Here is a 15400-nt window from a genome sequence, read left to right on the forward strand (position 1 = left end):
CTGGGGATGTTTCCTGCTGGAAGTTGCACAAATCTGGGACAAGTCTCGACCCACCTTTGGTTCTTCCCTCTGTGTCTCAGGAACTCGCCCAAGGCTTGGAGTGACATCTGAGCTCACCTCTCCTTGTGCAGGAGCTCTGGATCAAAGCTGATAAGAGATATGTAAATTATCCCTGCTTTCCTGTCATCCCTAATGAGCTTTGCTCAGCCCACTTTTACTGCAGCACACACTCAACCCTTTCCCTTCAGGCTTTCCGAAATGAAAATGAGAAGTTTTAGGGAACTGGGAATTTGCAAATGGCTCCCATTATCCTTCTAATCTCCCCAACCTGATTCAATCAGAGGATATCTCTCCACTCCACAGGAAACAGATGTTCCTCTTGCAGCAGGGACATGCAGGAGGAATCCTGACATTTCTTTAATTTAGAGTCTCCTGGAGATGGGATTTTTTTGGGGGTTTACAACCTTCGATGTCCGAGCTTGGATCTGGCTGAATTTGGAGTGGTGCCAGTCAGGAATTTCTGTGGAGTTTCTTTCCATCGTTAGTGAAGAGAAACTCAACATCCCTGAGCTGAGAGCTTGGAAAATAACTTTGGAGTGGTTTTTGATGGCATCTCTCAGCCAGTTTAGAGGTGAAAAAATGACTGGGACACGGGATGAGGCTGGGTCTCATTTTGTGACGGAACAGTGGAACCCATTCCAAGAGTCCATGAATGGATTTAACTCCTGCTGGAGCTGTAGGGAATGAGGCACTCAGGAAACATCCTTTTCCATCCCTCTGCACTTTCTCCGTGGCATCTGTTCCCCATCAGTGGGAGGATCCCGGTGGATTTCTGTCTCATCAGTTTTGTCCACCTGTAACTTTGGGTTTTCACACCTCTCCTTTTTATTTCTTTTCTTCTTTTCTACCAGGTTCAAACTAAATCCTGGTTTTGTTGAGACACTGGAGGAAGTTGCTCAGAGAAGCTGTGGCTGCCCCATCCCTGGAAGTGTCCAAGGCTGGACAGGGCTTGGAACAACCTGGGAGAGTGGAAGGTGTCCCTGCTCATGGTGGGGGCTAGAATGGGATAATCTTTAAGGTCTTTCCAACCCAAATCATTCTGAGATTCTAAATGTCAGTGCTATTTCTAAAAGATCTCGATTTTCCTCTGCATTGGAGGTTCTCAGTGTGTGTCCATCTGTGCATGTGTGGGTGGTGGTTGCATTTCAGAATTTCCAGGACTGTTATAGCTCTTATGTTTTTTTCCAAAAAACTTCCTCCAGTGTGAGTTCTCCCTCCTGACGGATCCGGACCCCACTTGGAGGAGCTCTCCATGGATGAGGGAAGCTGGATAAAGAAGCTGAATTAAAGCCTCCCTCACTGGAGGTGATTTAAGGATTCCTCCACAGCAGAACCATGTAACAACAATGCTGATTTGTTTTAGATATTGGACGCATTTTCCACCCTCCACGCCTTGATGGTACCAGCAACAAACTGTGGAAAAAACTCCAGAAGTGTGAGCCAAGAATTCCCTCCATCAGCCTTTTGCTGAGGTGCCCAATTTACCCCGATTTTTCCTGATTTATCCCAGCCTCAGCCTTGCTCAGGCACATTCTCAAGGCGTGTCTCCTCCGAGCCTCTTGGGAGCACCATTTCCACGTCTGTTTGCACTGGCTGGACACGTCACCATCCCTGTCCCTGTCTCAGGCCAGGAATGGCTCCTGAGGGGACAAGTGACCCCTGGAATGTGAGGAGGAGGAGCTGGAGCCCAGAGGTTGCATGGGGCCGCCCTGGCAGGTGCTGAGCTGTTCCTGAATTAAACACAGCTCTGGTTAATTAAAGCAACTTAGGGCAGTGCTCTGGGCTGGGAAAAGCGATGGGTTGGGAGCATTCCCAGAGTCCTGTCTGGGGACAGAGGGACAGTGGCAGCAGTTGAAGGGGTGGCTTGGACCTCAGACAAGGTGTCTGCTGGGGGTGTTTAACAACATTCCCTCCCTCCTGAGAAAGGCACTGATCTCTTCCCCGTGGGAGCAGGACCCAGGGAAGGGCTGGAGCTGTGTCAGTGTTGGGGTGGAGATCAGGGCATGGTTCACCCTCGTGGGCTGTTCCTGGCAGTGGGCAAGACTTTCCCAGTGCTCCTGGGCTCCAAATCCCCCCATTTCCCTGCTGTCCTCAGTAGGGTCTCAGCGTTTTTGTCCTCAGTACCATCCCCAGAGCTGATGGCAGCCTCGGTAGGTGGCATGGATAATTTACATCAGAACAGTCCAAAAACTGGGATCAGCTTTGACCAGGAACAAAGCATCCTTGGGCTGTGAAAAACTGCTGCAAAAACAGCAAGTTCAGGCTCCCTGGCTGCTGAGTTTTGTCTGAACACAGAGGCTGAATACCATCAGAATAGTTTGTTTTATTTCCAACTTGCCTGAAACCAGAGATTTCTGGGAGGTTTCCAAGCCAGTCGCTGAACCCAACTGGATTTTGATTGCTCTATTGCCTGTGAACCTGAAATCTGGAGCTGCTCTGATCCCTGCAGCACTTTGGTTGTCCCAGCTCCCTCTTCCAGCATCCCAGTGACCCTTTCACAATCTCTTTGTGTCAGGCTGTGGTTTGTATTTGTTGTATTTTTCACATTCCCGATTTATCATGGAATGGGTTGGGTTGGAAGGATCCTCAAGGATCATCCAGTGCCAGCCCTGCCATGGCCAGGGACACCTTCCACTGTCCCAGGCTGCTTCAACCTGACCTTGGACACTTCCAGGGATCCAGGGGCAGCCACAGCTTCTCTGGGAATTCCATCCCAACCCCTCCCCACCCTCCCAGCCAGGAATTCCTTCCCAAAATCCCACCCACCCTGCCTGCTGTGGGTGTGAAGCCATTCCCTGCGTCCTGTCCCTCCATCCCTTGTCCCAAGTCCCTCCGTGCCTCTCCTCTTGGAAGGATTGCTGTGCTCAGTCCCAGGCACGGAGGGAGCAGAGCTGAGCCCGACTCCAGCACATCCAGAGGTGGGGAAGCAGCCAAGGCCCTGGAATCCATCCTGGGCTGGGAGCAGAGCAGAGCCTGAGCTCAGCGCCGGGGCAGCTCCGCACATGGAACGTGACGGCTTTGGAGAGCGGCACCTCGGCGCTCCTCAGTTCCAGGAATGTTCTAGGAAGTGGGCAGGAGCCTCCTGGTGTGGTGAGAGCAGGAGCAGCCCCATTTCCCTGCAGCTCGGTCTCTCAGGATGCTGCTGGGTGGTGTTTGGGGCTTGGAGCCCCCTGCCCCTCATTTCCCCCAAGTGCTTCCCTCCCTTTATCCCCTTCCCTCTCATCCCACCAAACCTTTCCCCTGCAGCCGGCAGAAAATGGGATTTTCTGGTTAATAACAAAATAAACACAGCAGTGTCCAGCACAGGAGGGGAGAAGGAAGGGGGAGAGCCAGGGCTGGGATGGACAAGGAGCACAGGACTGTACATCCCAGAGAGCTGGAGGTGCTGCAGGACAGGAAAATCCTGAGGGAATCAGCAGAGCTGGGATGGGATCTGAGTCATTTTCCAGCTCCTGCAGCCTCAGGATTGTTCCTTGTGGGATTTCTCTCCCTTTTCCCAGGCAGTGCTGAGCGTTTGGGGTTTGTTCCAGGGCTCTTCTTTGTAGTGATGGGGAAAACATGAGCAGAGTCACTTCCCCACTCCTTGTGGCAGGAGTAAAACAGGATCAGAAAAAAACAGCCTTTGGTGGGGGCCAAAGGTCTTGCAGAAGTTGCCTCCATGGAATGGCAGCGAGCAGACATCTCCAAGGATTTTCCAGGTTCCATTCTCCCTCTGGGAGGGATTCAGACCCTGGGGTTGTGTTGACTTTGAGCCTGATTCGATTCCTTTCCCTGGGGAATCACACACACAAAGTGAATGGTTGGAAAAGTGGATCCAGCCTTTGCTGTGAGGGAGGAACTTGTGATCCCCTCCAAAGCCCTGGCAGTCCCAAAGCCCTGGGATTGGATCTTGCTTGGATTTTCCTCCCTCCTTCTCTCATTCACTTCACCAAGCAGCTGGAATCCAGCACCCGGCTGTGAACAAGGAATGGAAACAGATGCTCAGGAATCTCTAGGGTGGGACTGGATAATCCTTAAGGTCCTTCCCACCCAAACCATCCTGGGATCCTGTGATTTATGACCCAAATGTGCCTTTATGTCCCACATCCCCTTCCTCTGCCCCAGCCAGGCAAACTCCTTCCCTGCACCCCAAATCCCTCTGGAAAAACACAGAGAGAGAATGGAGGAATCCGACTGAGGGCTGAAATCTGTTAAGGAGCAAGATTAGATCAAATATTTCCGAGCATCTGGGGCTTCTTGACCACCCCATCCCTGGCTGTCAGACCCTGAGCATTCCCAGAAGGAGTTAAGGGAGACCTGGGCGGGAGCCAAGAGCTTTTGCCGGAAGCTTTATCTTCCCCCCAAAAAGAATCTGATGTCTGGAGCTCTGGACAAGGCATTGTCCTCATAAAACACAACAAGAACAACAAAACAAGCCCTGCTATTCCCAGCTCTGTAACAAGCCATAAAATGGGGGGGGGGGGGGGGAAAAAAAAGGCAGGAAAAAAAAAAAAAAAGGCCCTGGAAATGTAAGAGTTTTATTAAACTGGAACCATGTGTTTCCCATAGTCCCGTCTCCATAAGCTGTGCACATCCCGTCCATGTTTATGTTCTCCTCGGGGGTGTGAGGGGGTTTTTTCCATGCCTGGGAATGATTAGGAGGGAGCCTGGATGAACTCATGTCTCCTGTGAGCAGCACCAGGAAACCTGCACACACCGGGAGGAGAGGCACAAACCCTGCGGGAACGGCCGGGGAGATGGGGAGGGGGAAAGGCAAGGAAAAGGGAAAAAGGAAAAAGGAAAAAAATTCCAGAGTGGAAAAAGAGGAGAAAGTGGCTCATTGTAGAAAGTGTGGCTTGAGGGTATTCCCTGGATATTCCTGAGGGCTTGGAGTGATCCTGCCCCACCCAGGGAGGCTCAGAGAGGTTTAAACACCCCCCGTCCTCTTCTGGGGTCTCCAGCACCCACCAGGCACTCCTTAAATGAGGAGATCATCCTGGAAATGAGTGTGGAGCTCCCTGGAGACTTCCCAAGAAAGGAGAAGGGCCAGGTCTGGGATTTGCCCTTGGCCTGGCTGGAAACATTTGGGCACAAGGAGTGGCCACAGGGTCCGTGGGGAGCTGACGTTTGAATTCAGATTTGGGCAGGAATGCCCCGGGAAGAGGGCTCAGAGGAGGAGTCTCGGGGGAAATGGGTAATGGGATATTTTTAGCTGGAATTGGCAGCGCTGTGGTTGTTGTTTCCACGTGGGTGAACAGCCCTGGGGAGGACTGGGAAGGGCTGGGAATCATCTCCCCTCCAGTGAGCAGGTGTGGTGACACCTGCGTGGTGACAGAGCTTCGGAGAAGGGACATTACATCATGGAGAGTGACCTCAGAGATCCCAGAGATTTCGGAATTTCACCCATTTTTCCTGGTCCTGAGCCCATTCCCTCCCTCTGAGCGGTGCCTCTCCTCCTGCAGGACATCCAGGCGTGCCCAGGACACCAAGGACTGGGCACCCATGAATTCCTGGATGCAAATCCCAGGCTGGTTTAGGCTGGAAGTGCCCTCAAAGCTGTTCCCCTTCCCTGGGCAGGGACACCTTCCACAGACCAGGTGCTGTTAAAACTTCCCTCCTTATTTCTCATTTGGAATCCTTGCCCTTGGCATCCAGCTGATGATATTTCCCCCCCCCCCCCCCAATGATAAAAGGTTTTTTTCTATCCCACATTCTCCTGCTCCAGTGATATCCACGCCTGGCAATCAAGTCATCCCTCTAACTATTCCTTTAGTGATAAAGTGGCTCCCTCAGCTTTGCCAGCCCTGGGACCAGGGACTTTCTCCAGGCCTTTGATCCCTTTTGGAGCTGTTTTACAGCTTCTGGGCCTCAGCTCATTCCCTTTGATGGCCCTGTGGAAAACCTCTCCAGTTTGGGGTCTGCAAATGTTCCCAGCAGTACCTGGATATTTTTTGCCGTGTTGTTCCAAGGGATGGGGCAGCCACAGCTTCTCTGGAATTCCATTCCAGGGCCTCCCCACCCTCACGGGGAACAATTCCTCCCCAAATCCCACCTAGTGCTGCCCTCTGTCCGTGTGAAGCCATTCCCCGTGTCCTGTCCCTCCAGCACAGCCCAAGGTGGATGCTCAGCCTGTGGGATTTGATGTTCCCTCTGTTCCTTCAGCCTTTTAATTCCTCTCCTGGTGCACGCCTTGAACACATCCCAAAAATAAGGATTCGTGGGAGCAGAGCCAACAAACACCAGCACCTTTCCTGGCAGAATTCCTGCTCCCCCCGCAGCCCTGAGAGGCCAAATCCACCTCCTGCTCTGTGGCAGCTGCCAGCCAGGAGTGGCCTTTTCCAAGGAATGACTCCTGGAGCTGCTGGCACCCAGGGAATTCTGCTCCTGCTGCTGGGCCTGGCGGGCAGAGGGAGCAGGAGAAAAGGGTTTGCAGCTCCAGGGAAGGCAGAGCTGAACTGTTCCCTCCAAGCTGTAAATATCCAAAGGAAACAGATTTTCTGCTGGCTCTGGGTTTGTTCTCTCATTACCCCGAGCTGGGAAAGGGACCCTGCAGGACAGGCTGGGGACACTGGGGGTGTCCTGGCCAAGGGTGACATCACTGAGGGGCCGACTCCAGCTCGCACACGACCCCGCCGGGCAGAGCCAAAGGATTCCAAGGGAAAATCTCCTTCCCCAGACCTTGGAATATTAATAATGCCTGCAAGGCAACAAAATAATGATGCAACTCCCCCCGGGGACGTGGAGGGGTCTTTGCCAAGCAGTTCAGACACAAAGGCTGTGCTGTGTGTGCTTCCTGCACAGATCTCCTGGAATGACAGGAATCGTGGAATCCCAGACTCCCAGAGTGATTTGGCTTGGGAGGGACCTCAAGGATCAAACCCAACCCCTCCATCCTGGTGCAGGAAGGAGCCAGCGGATCCCAGGTTTTGCTGCGCGCAGATTTCTTCCCGTCCCTTTTGGGTCTTGCTGTGTTTTCCAGAAATTCCTTTCAAATGTGTCCTGAAGGTTTTGGATTCTTCCTAGACCAGTCGGACCCTCGGGTTTGGGATAAACTGGTAGAAACCTCTGGAAGCCAGGTTTGGAGCAGTCCTCCATGGCTGGAAGTGAGGCCCTGGCCCACCTGGGGCAGGAAGGGAGTTTGGGACCTGGATGTCACCCATGAGGTGATGTTTGCAGAGCAGGACATCTGTCCTTGGCTTCATTTGGACGAAATCTGTTCCCCTCCTCCTCTGAGTGGCAGAGTGGGGCTCTGCTCCAGCATTTGGGACGTCCCAGGGAGGCCACGGGGCTGGACTTGCTGCTGGGGAACAAAATTCAGTGTTTTTGTGGCCCTGGGCTGCAGCTGTGCCATAGCCGAGCTGCTCCACACAGGCTGAGCTGGTCCTGGGTGGTCTGGAGCTCCTGACACTCCTTGTGCAGCCCCTTCTGAGGGGAGAATCCCGGCACGGGGAGGGAAGGGAGGGATGTCCAAGCAGGAGGAGAGCTGAGAGGGTTTGTGTTTACCAGCTGATGCAGCACGAGGAGCAAATCAAACCCTCTGGATGTCCTTGGAGCAGGAGCAAATCCACACTTGGAGAAGAGTTACAGGATCCACCCATGCTCAGCCTGGTGAGCCAGGGAATCACAGAATATTCCAGGCTGGAAGGGACCCCCAAGGACCACTGAGCCCAACCCTGAATTAAATGGCCCCTTTAGCCTGGAATTGAAGGGGTTTGGGGTTTAACCAAAGCTCCTCCAGTGTCCCCCCTGTCGTGGGACACCTTCACCTCCATGTGACCACCGTGGCCAGAGGGATGGAAAAGCTGGGAGAATCAGGCTGATCCAGGCCTCAGGAGCCCTGACAGGACACAGATTTTCACTGAATCTTCCCCTGCCAGCAGCTCCTCAGCCTTTGCTCACGGCTGTCCTCCCATCCTGCCGAAATCCCAGCAGCTTTTCCGTGCAGGATCCAGCACCTGGAACTCTGTTCCATGTTCCTCTGGAACCCTGTTTCCATGTTCCCCTTCCTGCCCCAATTCCTGAGCTGTGAACCCACCTGCTTTTCAAAGGAAGGGCTCTCCACACACCAAACAGGGTGGATATTTTGGTATTTTTCTCCAATATTTTTCCTTTCTTTTCCCATTTTTGCTTCACCACAGAGCCCTGCTCAGCTGAGGGCGATGGGGAGAGACTCCTGATTAACCCTGGGGTGCCATCCTTGCCCTCTGCTCCCCTCCTGGACCTCTCCAGTCCCTGTGGATTCATTCCTTTGCTCCTCCTTGTGCCACCTGATGATCTGGGCACCCCATTCCTGGGCATGGACGTGGCTTTTCCTCACCTGCTGGTGCTGGGAGACAAAAGAAGGATCTTTTCCATGAGGAATGGCTCCAACCTGTGCCTGCCCATGCCTTGGATGTGCTTGGAAGGCAAATGCAGAGCTCTGCCCCGTCCTCACCTTCAGGAGAATCCAGTGTGGATTCACCATGCCAGGGTTTCTCCAAATGGAGCTGTAGGAAGGGATATCAATATTCCAGCTTTCCCTGAAATCACCCTCTTGTTTCCCCTTGAAATCAGCTCATCTGGAATTCTCACCTTCCAGGGGGGGAGGCTGCTCATGTGGTCGCTTGTCCTAAAGAAAATTCCAGCTCCTCTAGCTGAAAGTGTTTTGTTTTTTTTGTTTTTTTTAGGCTCTGCCTTGGCAGATCCAGGCAGTGAGAGGCTGGAAATGCTGCCCACGGCACCGAGCAGGAGTTCCTGGGATCTGGGGAGCTGGGCCAGGGCTCTCCATCTGCTCCAGCCCCGCTGCCAAGCTAAACTCCTGTGCTGCAGCTCGCACAAAGGGAGAGAAGAGCCGCGAAAAAAAGCTCGGAAAAGTCGGAATTCAACCGGGGGCAAAGGGAGTGAGGTGGGGCTGGAGCAGACAGATGTGCTGGGGAGGGTCACATCTGCCTGGGGACGTCCTGGGGACACTCCAGACCCCAGCAACAAGGGCTGGGTGTGCCTCCAGCCCACCTGAGGGCAACAAGAAAGGTGTTTGTGTCCCTGCTTGGAATTTCACAGGAAACGGAGGGATCGCCTTACTCCTGGCAGGAGAAAGAGGCAATTTTCCTTCTAAATCAGGCAGCTCCCGTGTCAAAAGTTCCACAGCGAAATCCCACCGCACTCAGAGCAGGGCTTTTTATGAATAAAATCTTAATAAACGTCCAGGGCTTGATTTTTCGCAGCAGCCTCGCCTGGCTTTGATCTCCCCTTGCCTGGGCTCAGCCCCTGCCAAGCCAAAGAGGGAAAAAGTCCCTTTTCCTCGGGTTTAAAGCAAAGGGTGTTTTTCTAAAGCTCTTGGCCGTGGAGCCGCGTGTGATACATCATCCCTCGGCCCCATCCATCCCTCCTCTCCCAAATCCAGAGCACACACTGAAACAATTTCCCTGTGGTTTCCCTCCTTGGTGGAGTCGAATTCCTAGAAAACAAAAGGAATGTTGCAACCCTGGTCTCGAGCTCGGAGGCTGGAAATGTTACCCGGGGCTGGTGGCACCTGGGCCCCAGCCCCACATCCCTGGAATCCCCAATTCCTCCCACGGGTGGGGAAAACTCGGGAGTTTCTCCAGCCTTGGGAATGGCAGGAGGCTGTGGGGATTTAGGGAATTCTGTTGGCTCTTTGTCCCAGCCCTGAGGTCGCTCAGAGCTCCCTGAGGTCCGAGCTGGTCCTGTCCAAACCCAAAGCCTTGGGATGGGCACAGACTCACCCCAGTGAATCCCCAGGGGCAGGAATTCCTCCCTGGGAGGGCAGTGAGGTGCTGGAATGGATTCCCAGAGGAGCTGTGGCTGCCACAGGGATCCTTGGGATTTTTTTTTATGTTCAGGATTTTTTTTTGGGCTTTTTTTTTTGTACATTTTTGAGGGCGTCTGGACAAGGTGCAGGAGCAGATTTGAGTGGATCACCCCAGGAGGTGCCAGGCACTGCCTGGTATTCCAGGAGATGGGATCACTGACATCCTTGGGATCACCTGGGCTCATCCTCTGAATTCCCTGGCTTGGGAAGTCCTCAGGAGCCCTCGTGTCCACACAGGACCTTTGAAAAGTGATTTTTGGCAAGCAGAGGTCACTGGGCTGAGCCAGAGGTGAGGCAGGAAGGTGCTCCAAGCTGATTCCTGATTTATCACCAGGGATGAGGAGAAACCAGCCTGGTTTGGGGCCAAACCCCTGCTGGCCGTGTGCGGGGCTGGGAAGCCAGGGAAGGAGTTAACGCTGCGGAACAATTTCCCCGAGGAAAGCTTTGTCTGGGCTGGTTCCTGAGTGCCTCCCGGTGCCACTTCTGATCTCCAATTCCTTCTGAAATTCCAGGGGGAGGCGGTTTTGGGAATCCTGAGCAGCGCAGGTCCAGCCTGTGCTCACCCCCTGCCCCCCTCAGCCCCTTCCAGCCCATTCCCACGAATAAATCCCTCATTCCTGCTCTGTGAGCAGCCTGGGCTGGCCAGGACACAGCAGCAGCAGCGTCCATCCCACCTCCCCGAGCCCGGCTCTCTGCAAGGACTGCACCACCAGAGCCTCATTTGCTTTTCTGCCTATTTTTTCCCCCCTGCATTTACTTTTTTGCCTTTTTTTCCCCCTGCATTTACTTTTTTGCTTTTTTTCCCTGCATTTGCTTTTTTTCTTTTTTTTCCCTGCATTTGCTTCTTTGCTTTTTTTCCCCTGCATTTGCTTTTTGACTTTTTTTCCCCTGCATTTGCTTTTTTGCCTTTTTTTTCCCCTGCATTTGCTTCTTTGCTTTTTTTTCCCCTGCATTTGCTTTTTGCCTTTTTTTTTCTGCCTTTTTTTTCCCCCTGCATTTACTTTTTTGCCTTTTTTTCCCCCTGCATTTCCTTTTTTGCCTTTTTTTCCCTGCATTTACTTTTTTGCCTTTTTTTCCCTGCATTTCCTTTTTTGCCTTTTTTTTCCCCCCCGATTTTTTCTGAGATGACATCACGGTTCAGAGCTGTTGCTGCCCTGACAGCACTTGTGTCACCCTGGCAGGAGCAACGCGGGCTAATTTTAGCCCAGGCAGTTTTTAGGTGACACTTTTCCTTAAAGGCAGGAATGGAGAAGCTCAAGGGGCTCCCGGGCAGCCTGGGGGCTCCTGACAGCCCTGCTGGGGCTGACCCAGCTCGGATTTGATGCAGGATTGAAGGAAAGAGGTGAAGGAATCAGGGCTGGCACCCAAATTCCCAGCTCTCGTCAGACCCGGGAGATCAAAGAACCCTGGAATGATTTGGGTTGGAAGGGAACTTAAATCTCATCCCATCCCTCCCCCTCCATGGCAGGGGACAGCTCCCGGTGTGCCAGGGATCCTTGGGCATTCCAGGGATCCAGGGGCACATCCCAATTCCACTGGGGACTCCCAGTTCCTGATTTCCCAATTCCCAATTTCCCAATTCCTGGTACCCCAATTCCTGATTTCCCGATTCCTGATTTCCCATTTCCTGATATCCAGTTCCTGATTTCCCAATTCCTGATTTCCCAATTCCCAATATCCCAATTCCCAATATCCCAGTTCCTGATTTCCCAATTCCTGATTTCCCAATTCCCAATATCCCAATTCCCAATATCCCAGTTCCTGATTTCCCAATTCCTGATTTCCCATTTCCTGATATTCCAATTCCTGATTTCCCAATTCCCAATATCCCAATTTCCCAATTCCTGATTTCCCAATTCCTAATATCCCAGTTCCTAATGTCCCAGTTCCCAATATCCCAATTCCTGATTTCTCAATTCCAGATTTCCCAATTCCTGATATCCTAGTTCCTGATATCCCAGTTCCTGATTTCCCAATTCCTCATTTCCCAATTCCCGATATCCCAGTTCCTCATTTCCCAGTTCCTGGTATCTTTTCCTCCAAGAGAAAGTGCCACGAGTTTTGATGTAGAACATGAACATTAAAACGTTGAGTTGAACAACTTTTAAAGCAGCTTTAAGCCCCCTCCCCTGGGCATTTCCATGATTCCAAAGACATGAATGAACAAGGATCTCATCCCATTTTCCCACAGGATTTTCCCACCTCCTGGAGCTCCCCAAAATGAAGAGATTGGATCTTTTTCTCCACCCTCATTTGCATTATTTATTGCTCAAAGTTCCACCTGCTTGCACAGGAGACGTGGCAAAAATTCCTGAATCCAAACTGGGAAAGCTCATAAATCCGTTCTGGGTTTGTTAAATGCTTTGGACAGGTGATGAATCATCTGCAAATATTTGATTTATTAATGGTAAAGTTATAGGCTGTGCTTTTTCCTTTTAGAAGCTTGAAGAGATACAATAATTGAAAATTAATTAAAAAGCCATTTGAACCCAAATTTGTGTGATCTAAAATCTAAATTCTGTGTTCAGGTCAAACTAAAACATTCATCAAATCACCCCTAAATGACTCCTCCTGTGTCTTCATTTCTCACTCTGCTCAGGGCAGCAAAAAACTCAATTACTCTGAAGGTTCTGCTCCAAGCACGTAATTAATAACAACAATAATTAATTACAAGCATTCTTCCACTGTGCTTCACTCATTAAGAAGTGAAACCCTTCCCGGGCAGCTCCTTGAGCTGAGCCTAAGCTGGGTTTAAAGCCCCTCTCCTCCAGGGGGAGGAAAATGGCATTTTGGGGTCTTTGCTGGCTCTTTTTCCCCGTGGGATGTCCCAGTCCTGCCCTTCCCACCTGGTAAAGCCCAGTGGATTTCACAGGAATGGGGGCAGGATTGGGAACGCGGGCTAATTTTAGCCCAGGCAGTTTTTAGGTGACACTTTTCCTTAAAGGCAGGAATGGAGAAGCTCAAGGGGCTCCCGGGCAGCCTGGGGGCTCCTGACAGCCCTGCTGGGGCTGACCCAGCTCGGATTTGATGCAGGAATGAAGGAAAGAGGTGAAGGAATCAGGGCTGGCACCCAAATTCCCAGCTCTCGTCAGACCCGGGAGATCAAAGAACCCTGGAATGATTTGGGTTGGAAGGGAACTTAAATCTCATCCCATCCCTCCCCCTCCATGGCAGGGGACAGCTCCCGGTGTGCCAGGGATCCTTGGGCATTCCAGGGATCCAGGGGCACATCCCAATTCCACTGGGGACTCCCAGTTCCTGATTTCCCAATTCCCAATTTCCCAATTCCTGGTACCCCAATTCTGAATTTCCCGATTCCTGATTTCCCATTTCCTGATATCCAGTTCCTGATTTCCCAATTCCTGATTTCCCAATTCCCAATATCCCAATTCCCAATATCCCAGTTCCTGATTTCCCAATTCCTGATTTTCCATTTCCTGATTTCCCAATTCCTGATTTCCCATTTCCTGATATTCCAATTCCTGATTTCCCAATTCCCAATATCCCAATTTCCCAATTCCTGATTTCCCAATTCCTAATATCCCAGTTCCTAATGTCCCAGTTCCCAATATCCCAATTCCTGATTTCTCAATTCCAGATTTCCCAATTCCTGATATCCTAGTTCCTGATATCCCAGTTCCTGATTTCCCAATTCCTCATTTCCCAATTCCCGATATCCCAGTTCCTCATTTCCCAGTTCCTGGTATCTTTTCCTCCAAGAGAAAGTGCCACGAGTTTTGATGTAGAACATGAACATTAAAACGTTGAGTTGAACAACTTTTAAAGCAGCTTTAAGCCCCCTCCCCTGGGCATTTCCATGATTCCAAAGACATGAATGAACAAGGATCTCATCCCATTTTCCCACAGGATTTTCCCACCTCCTGGAGCTCCCCAAAATGAAGAGATTGGATCTTTTTCTCTGCCCTCATTTGCATTATTTATTGCTCAAAGTTCCACCTGCTTGCACAGGAGACGTGGCAAAAATTCCTGAATCCAAACTGGGAAAGCTCATAAATCCGTTCTGGGTTTGTTAAATGCTTTGGACAGGTGATGAATCATCTGCAAATATTTGATTTATTAATGGTAAAGTTATAGGCTGTGCTTTTTCCTTTTAGAAGCTTGAAGAGATACAATAATTGAAAATTAATTAAAAAGCCATTTGAACCCAAATTTGTGTGATCTAAAATCTAAATTCTGTGTTCAGGTCAAACTAAAACATTCATCAAATCGCCCCTAAATGACTCCTCCTGTGTCTTCATTTCTCACTCTGCTCAGGGCAGCAAAAAACTCAATTACTCTGAAGGTTCTGCTCCAAGCACGTAATTAATAACAACAATAATTAATTACAAGCATTCTTCCACTGTGCTTCACTCATTAAGAAGTGAAACCCTTCCCGGGCAGCTCCTTGAGCTGAGCCTAAGCTGGGTTTAAAGCCCCTCTCCTCCAGGGGGAGGAAAATGGCATTTTGGGGTCTTTGCTGGCTCTTTTTCCCCGTGGGATGTCCCAGTCCTGCCCTTCCCACCTGGTAAAGCCCAGTGGATTTCACAGGAATGGGGGCAGGATTGGGAAGTGGGAATGGGGTGGGAATGGGGTGGGATGGGATGGGATGGATGGGATGGGAATGGGGTGGGAATGGGAATGGGGATGGGGATGGAGTGGGAATGGGATGGGAATGGGAATGGGAATGGGAATGGGATGGGATGGGATGGGAGTGGGAATGGGAATGGGAAGGGAATGGGAATGGGAATGGGAATGGGAATGGGAATGGGAATGGGAATGGGATGGGATGGGATGGGAGTGGGAATGGGAATGGGAATGGGGTGGGAATGGGAATGGGAATGGGATGGGGTGGGAGTAGGAGTGGGAATGGGAATGGGGTGGGAATGGGAATGGGATGGGATGGGATGGGAGTAGGAGTGGGAATAGGGAATGGGAATGGGGTGAGGATGGGAATGGGAATGGGAATGGGATGGAATGCGAGTGGGAACAGGAGCTGGAGTGGGAATTGTCTCCTGGCAGAGCTGCCTTCCCTGCCCGGCTCCATTCCCGGCTCTGCCTTTCCCCCGGCATCCCGCGAGGTCGCTGCTAATTAGGCCGCTGTTAATTAGGCCGAGCCTCTCCTGACCCCTCCGGAGCCGGCAGGGGCTGACTGGGAACAGCGCTGGGAACAAAGGAGCGCCGAGGGGTTCAGAGGGAGCGGGGGAGAAGGGCTCAGGCTCCCCTGGAATTCGGAATTCCAGGTTTGCTCGGAGCCGACGGCTGCGGCTGGAGCCTGCCGGGCTGGGGTCAGGAGGGGACGGGGCTGGAGCAGAGCCAGGGTCACCCTGGGGTCTCCCTGGGGTCTCCCTGGGGTCTCCCTTTGCACCCCACTTGGTGCAGGAGCTCCCCTAAATGCCCTGGAGTGGAAATCAGCCGGATTTGGGCTTTCCTTGGAGGATTCCAGGCTCGCACCCCTGGGAAGAGCCGTGGGTGTGCAGTGGCACGGAGCAGACAGAGGATTTATTCTATTTGAAGAAATATTCTATTTTATTTTATTCTATTTGAAGAAAAGCC

Source organism: Onychostruthus taczanowskii, unplaced genomic scaffold, assembly GCF_017590055.1.
Source record: "Onychostruthus taczanowskii isolate IOZ18803 unplaced genomic scaffold, ASM1759005v1 scaffold112, whole genome shotgun sequence".
Taxonomy (NCBI): Eukaryota; Metazoa; Chordata; class Aves; order Passeriformes; family Passeridae; genus Onychostruthus; species Onychostruthus taczanowskii.